Source organism: Helianthus annuus, chromosome 13 (assembly GCF_002127325.2).
Source record: "Helianthus annuus cultivar XRQ/B chromosome 13, HanXRQr2.0-SUNRISE, whole genome shotgun sequence".
NCBI lineage: Eukaryota > Viridiplantae > Streptophyta > Magnoliopsida > Asterales > Asteraceae > Helianthus > Helianthus annuus.
In genome coordinates this window covers 23,715,816-23,723,318 of record NC_035445.2, presented here as the reverse complement: position 1 = coordinate 23,723,318, position 7,503 = coordinate 23,715,816, and the positions used below count along the sequence as shown (strand labels likewise).

Sequence of the window (7,503 nt, the reverse complement as noted above, 5' to 3'; positions counted from 1 at the left end):
GTTGTTCTTGAGCAGCTCGTTTTTTCTTCAGTTTCTCCATCCGTTCTGCAAAATATAAATGTAAACTATCAGGAGAAAGATGAGACTTAGCAACATTTATATGTTTTTCCTCATCATCACTGCTGCTGTGATCAGGTGACTGATCAAACTGAACAGATTTTTCAGAATCACCATCAGAAACACCAGAATCAGACGATGTTTTATCAAATACAACTGGTTTTTCTGAAACAATTTCATTCTGTACACTCTCATCAGAACTCGATAAACTCTCATCTGAACCATCTGAAATTTCTCCAGATCTTTCTGAAAGTTCATCGGTACTTTCTGAATTTTCATCAGATGACACAGATTTTTCATCCTTACTTGGTACATTCACACCAATCGATTTCATCCAAGTAGCAAACAAATCTGGCTCTCGGACAATCTTGGCAATGAAAGCTTTGTATTCTCCCTTCTCATCCACAAACATATCCCAACTGAAACCTTCTGGTAGTTTCTCATCATCTTGATCGATAATGCGTGCTGCTGTGGCTTCGGATGGTATATAATCATTCCAGCTAAAATCTACAACGCATGCTCTTTTGGAGTCTTCAATCTTTCTTCCATGAGCTGTCTGAGGTTCTTGGGATTGGCCGACTTGTTGATAGATAGCTTTGCGGTAGTAATCATCTTTCCCAAATGGATTCTGTGCTCCGCTGGCTTCTCTTCCTTTGCACTCCCGCTTAAAATGGCCTTTTTCCCTGCATCGAAAACAAGTAACTTTAGATTTATCAAAACCTAAAGTAGAAACATGAGCATCTAAAAAGTCATTTCTCCCGGTAATGGTTTTGAATTTCTCAGCCCGACGAAGAACACTAGCAAGACGCCACTTGATATCCATGAGTTCCATCTCTTCGGCGTCTATCTGATCGTAATCCTCTTTGGTGAGCATAGGATTTCCAATCCGACCAGCAACTAGACCTTCATAGGATAACAGTACTGAACCCAGGAGTGCCATATGGTCTTTAGAAGTGTCTTCAGAGAAGCTTTGACCTTCTGGAAGGTTGAGAGCTATGTTGCACTGAATTATGTATCCATTTCCGGTTTTCATACTCTGAGACTGAAAGCTTGTGTTAGTCTCTTTCGGATTCACACCCGGAAATGATGAAAACCCGCTGCTAATCTTGTTTGAACTCTGATCAGCTCTTTCTGATGAATCACCAGCACTGAAGGCGGTTTGAATCTTTGGACTTCTTTCAGCTTCAGAAACTGGAACACTACCTTTATAGTACATTTTAACATCCTGTTGACCACTAGAACTGTTCATTCTAGCGATCTTTTGCTGTTCAAGATTCTGAGCCTCTAATTTTTCAATAAATTGTCCAATTGTCAGTCCGTCATAAACACCCGTGTTTTTCAATATCATCAAATACGTTCCCACTCTTTCTGAGGTAACGCGTCAGCCAATTTATCCACATACTCTTCAGGTTTTTTATCAACACCAATCATTGTTAATGATCTCACTAAGTGACAATATCTTTCAATCAGCGTCTTAGTATCCTCTCCTGGTAGACTGCTAAAAAGATCAAATTCTTTCTTAAGCAATGCCTTTTTGCTTTTAACCATACTCGTACTTCCCTCGAATTTGATTTTAAGAGCTTCCCATATTGACTTAGCAGTTTTGTCGTGTTCTAACAGAATATATCTTCTTTAATCGCTTGTTGCAATAAACTAATCATCATTTTTTCTGCTCTGTACATTGCACGTTCTTGATCTGTGAATTCAGATATCTGTTTGATAACATTCACCTCTGTTCTCGGTAACACATACTTCTTCAAGATACATTCCCATGATCTAAGATGATTTGCTTGAACCCAATTTTCAAATCTATCCTTCCACCCGTAGTATTCTTCAATACTCATCAGTTTAGGGGGTTTCTGGGTGGTTCCCGTCTCATTTTCAAGATTCATGGCTTGAGCAATCGCGGCTGGAGTACTTGGTGTAGCAAAGGCGTTGTAAAACTCATAATTCATGATGATTTAGCACAATATTCAATGTAGCTGACAGAAAAGCGATCCAAAAATAATTCCTTGGAGCGGTCCAAGATATGTCGTTCGAGCGATTCAAGATGTGTTGTTCGAGCGGTTCAAGAATGATGTTCGGATGAGCGGTTCACACTTGAAATAGTTTGGAGCGGTTCAAAAAGTTTCAGTTCGAGCGGTTCAATTCCTGTCTGTTCGAGCGAATCCAGATGGTCCAAATAGGCGATCCAGGTAATTGTTCGTACGAGCGGTTCAGAAAATGTATGAATAAGCGGTTCACAATTGTTTTTGGGGCGGTCCAAGTCACTCGACCGAATAAGCGGTCCTAAATACGTACGGATAAGCGGTTCAAGCTAGGTCCAATAAGCGATCCAGAGCTGTTCCAGAAACGCGATCCAACTTCGGACAACGATTTGACCCACTATTTCTTTGAATTTCAACCCCAAACTTTCAAGGGTTTGTCTCTACACCATCGCGCACAATCCCTGAGATTTTGAGCAAGTTTCGACCGTGAAAAATATCTGAATCTGAAAAAGAATGAGTAGAAGACAGAATTTTCGACAATTTCCAGCTATTTCCTGTAGAACTCCTCCTCCTGAAGCTCTGATACCACTTGTAGGATCGTTTGGTGACCCGAACGAGTCGTTCAGAGGTGTTTTCGTCAAGTACAGGTGCGGAAAACAAGTAAATGACGTAGGAATAGCTTGTGTATCACTTTAAACTCCTTTTCTATTGATTTGACGATGAGTACAACCTGTTTTCGATCCGGCAGCACTTCGGTACGAAAATCAGGAACTGTTACAAATGAGATCGCCTATAGGGTATATATAGGCCACTGGAATCGCTTATTGGACAGGCCCAATAAGCGATCCATATACATGTCCTAAAAGCGGCCCAACATGATTGTCACATAAGCGGTCCATCATGTTGACACATAAGCGGCCCAACTATCAACATGTACCTATGAGCGATCCATAACCCTAAAACTTATACAATCTCACTATTTCTCGTATATTGTGCCCAGATCTAATATTTAAGACTAATGACTCGATACAAGACGTAATCAGCAGATGTAGTGCACCAACAGCCATAATAGGTACAAAAAGCGGTTTTAGGGATATCTTGTTCTTGAATTCGTAGTTGATGATAACCAGAGCGTAGATCGATCTAAGAAAAACACGTAGAGCCTTGCAATTGATTAAATAAATCGTCAATTCGAGGTAGAGGGTAACGATTCTTGATAGTAAGCTTATTGAGTTCCCTATAATCGATGCACATTCGGAACAATCCATCCTTCTTTTTCACGAAAAGGACGGGTGCGCTCGATGGAGATGTGCTAGGGCGTATGAAGCCTTTATCAAGTAATTCCTGGAGTTGACTAGAAAGTTCACGCATTTTGGACGGTGCGAGGCGATAAGGGGCTTTAGCGACAGGGTTAGCTCCAGTAATAAGGTCGATATGAAAATCAATATCACGAGTCGGGGGAAAACCGGGTAAATCGTCAGGAAAGTGTAACGCCTGCGTCCCTAGACTTTTAGCTATTGTCAATTTTAGTCCCTTAACTATGTGATACTAAACACTTTTGATACGTGTGATGCTTAAATCTAGATTCTTGACTCTTAATACTATGATGCTTGATTCTTGATTCTAGAAACTTGATTCTAGAAACTTGATTCTTGATATTTAACACTATGAGACTTGATTCTTGATACTTGATTGTTGAGGCTTGATTCTTGATACTTGATTCTTGAGGCTTGATTCTTGATACTTGGAAGCTAGATTCTTGATTCTTGATACTTTGGTGCTTGACTCTTGAGACTCGTGAAACTTGAGACTTGGTTGAACGAGAGACTGGAGACTTGTCACTGGCGGAAACTATGAAACTTGGAAACTTTTGTGTTAACGATATACTCTAATTATGTGATACTATTACACAATAACACGCAACACTTAATCTAACTCGCAAAACAAATCAAAGACAGGGAAACGGAAAGGATGGGATTTACCGAATGGCAAACCGATCGGATGACCATCCGATCGGAGGGCCACTCGATCGAAGTGCCATCCGATCCGCTGCACACCGCCTTTATCTCCTCCTTGCACTATAAATAGGAGCTGTCACATCATTTCTCACTGATGTGACAACCTCCTTCGACCAAACGCACGTACTCCCTCTTTTCTTCCATTTCTCAACGATTTCGGTACGTTTTGCACTAGATTCCTGTACATCCTTGATCTATACATGATGTGTGTAAAATGCAACATATAAAACACATCAATTAAGGCATAAAACTAACCCTTTTTAAGTACTAATGTTGGAAAAAGAGTGTTTTTGTCTTCCTTTTGTATTTTCAGGATGAAATGAGCTCAAAATCACAAAAGAAGCAAAAAGACCACTAATTCTACCATAAATACAAGAAAAGGAACAAAAGTGGACTGCCCGGACCCTCAACGGCACCTCCCAAGGCAAAAAGAAGGAAACAGAGTCTGAACACGCCCCGTGTCCAGCGAACACGGGGGCGTGCCCAGGAAGCAGCAGAAAAGACAAACCAGTAGAAGCTTCCATTGCCCACCACGGGGCCGTGTCCAGCGAGCACGGGGGCGTGGTGAAAGTACAGCAGGCGCATTAATTGTAATTCGCAATTACAATTAATGAAGAGAGAGAGTGTCAGGCGGGCACGGGGCCGTGTCCAGCGGGCACGGGGCCGTGTCCAGCCTTCTGTTCAGCCTATAAATAGAGGAGCTTGGCTTCATTCTCTCTCATCCCTTGGCACACCACCTCTCTCACACTTCATCCACCACCCACCACCACCATAACACCATCATCCACCACCATCATCCATTGTCCATCGTAGAGTGTGTGAGTCGTCTCGGGATCCAAGATTGATCGTAAGAGTTCTTGACAATCAAGGCCATGTTTGCCTAAGTCTCTTACATCACTTGGTGAAGACAAGTGTTTAGTATAATACTTTTTATTTTTAATCTTTTGCACTTTTTATTTGGTTTTGTATTAATGACTTTAATAACTAGTTACTTATGTTGAAGGTGATCTTTCCTTATCGTTTGTCCGTGGTGTCTTGGCGTTATTTTACTGTCTATATAAAATAAAAGATTTTCACCATTCATATCTCCACGGTCTATATGGAGGTATGTTGGCTACCTGGTCGGGGGTTAAGGGAACGGTTTGGTAAGGGTCTTGCCCTTGTTCAGCGTTTAGAGGTCCTGCTTGGGACCTGGGTCAAATTTAGTAGGATCTCCTTCAATGCCCATAGGTATTGGATGGCGGGGATCCAAACTCTTTGACCCCCTCATAAGTTAACTACTATTAATACTATAACCCGGCTATTTAGGACTGTATCCCTGCTGACTCAGACTACTTAGCCGAGGGTAACGTCACCGCCAAAAGCGGGGCCTACCATAATTTGCATTAATAACTTAATTCATTATCTTTCAATAATCCGACCCTTTAGGATTGTATCCTTGCTGACTCAAACTACTGGGTTGAGGGTAACGTCGCCTTCAAAAGAGGGGCCTACTACAATAACTAAGATAATCTCTTAAACAAGTGCAAAAGTGCGAAAATAATCAAAGGTTATACTAATACACGTGTCGGAACCAAGTGATTCATCTTGTCTATCTGTTTTTATTTTATTTTTATTTTCAGCATTTAGTTAGTTTTTATTTTTCTTAGTTTAAAACATTTTTCTAACCTTTTTGATTTGATTAGACGTTGAGGATAAACCGGTATTAAAAGCTCTTGTGTCCTTGGACGACCTCGGTATCTTACCAACACTATACTACGTCCACGATGGGTGCACTTGCCCATATGTGTGCTTAGTGTTAGTAAATATCGTGTTTTATAAATTTAAAACTTGGCTAAAAGTGTAAAAAGGGCTTAAATATATATCTAAAAACATATATACACTAACACGCATCAAGTTTTTGGCGCCGCTGCCGGGGACACAAGGATTTTAAGAAAGTTAGGAATCAACGGCCTAATCATATTTTTATTTTTCTTTAATTTTTTAGGATTTTTTTTTTTTATTTTTTTAGCTTCTGCAGAGCTCAGCACGGGGCCGTGCCTGGTCGGACACGGGCCGTGCTCAGCAAAGTTACTGGCAGTTTTTGTTTTTCAAGTTACAGAAGGCTGACCACGGGGACGTGCCGGTGCAACACGGGGCCGTGTCCAACTTCCAGTAACTGGGATCTGGAAAACAATCACTGTATTTCCGACCACGGGGCCGTGTTCGCTCAACACGGGGTCGTGGTGAACCTTCTGACCGACATTCTTTTTTGTTTTTATTGCAGGACTTGGAACCCGACACCATCCTCACGTAGTGTATGAGCTCCAGTTCCAATAAAGACATAAAAGAACCGCTAGAAGAACCCGAACGCTTTCTCAGAAAAAGGTTAAAAGCCAAAAACCAAGAGAATGTTTCGGGTGATCCACCCCCAATGGCGGACCAACGTACCCTTATGGATTATCTACGGCCCACCGTAGGTAATCTAGGCGCCGCTATCAATGCTCCGAATGTCGAAGCCAATAACTTCGAGCTTCGACCGCATTTGATACAAATGCTCCAAAACTCCGCAACTTTCCACGGGCTTGCGGACGAGGATCCCCATCTACATATAACTAATTTCTTAGAAATATGTGATACCTTTCGGATCAATGGGGCATCAAACGACGCCATCCGCCTCCGTATGTTTCCATTCTCACTGAAAGACCGAGCGAAAGCTTGGCTCAACACCCTCCCAGCTGGATCGGTAAACACCTGGGATGAACTAGCCCAAAAATTTCTATATAAGTATTTCTTTCCTTCTAAAACTGCTAAATTAATGGCTGAAATTAATACATACTCACAAGAGGACGGGGAATCCTTATATGAAACTTGGGAAAGGTTCAAGGAGCTATTACGCAAGTGCCCCCATCACGGCCTCGCAATATGGCAACAAGTATCCACTTTCTACAATGGATTGTTGCCACATACTAGGCAGACACTTGATTCTAGCTCCGGGGGACTTTTAGGTAATCGACGCCCACACGAAATATATAATCAAATTGAGGAAATTGCTCAAACCAATTTTCAATGGCACACTCCCCGGGGAAATAAGTCTATCGCCCCGGGCGCCCATAAGGTCGACGAAAGCACCTCTTTACAAGCCCAAATCGAGGCCCTTTCTTCAAAAATAAAAAAATTAGAAAATGACAAAAACAGTCTCGGTTATGGCTTGTGAGGGGTGTGGTGGGTCACATGAAAATTGGAGTTGCATGAAAGAAACGGACGAACAACAAGAAATGGTAAACTACATTGATAATAGACCTAGGCCGTCGGGTCCTCCAACGGGAACCTACAACCAAGGATGGCGAAACCACCCAAACCTTGGTTGGAGGGAAACCGGCAATAGTAGTAACCAACAAACCCAACGAACAAACTTTCAGCAATCAAGGAATGAGTCACAAAATTTCACTCAACAACAA

The 7,503-nt window shown here is 41.8% G+C and overlaps 1 non-coding gene across 1 annotated transcript; it reads right to left on the bottom strand.

The window, feature by feature from the left end:
* Window positions 1–6,854: 6,854 nt before the first annotated feature.
* LOC118486131 lies at window positions 6,855–6,961 on the bottom strand. Its single transcript, XR_004877987.1, has one exon. It is a non-coding gene; the product is annotated as a small nucleolar RNA R71 (small nucleolar RNA).
* Between the last annotated feature and the right edge of the window lie 542 nt (window positions 6,962–7,503).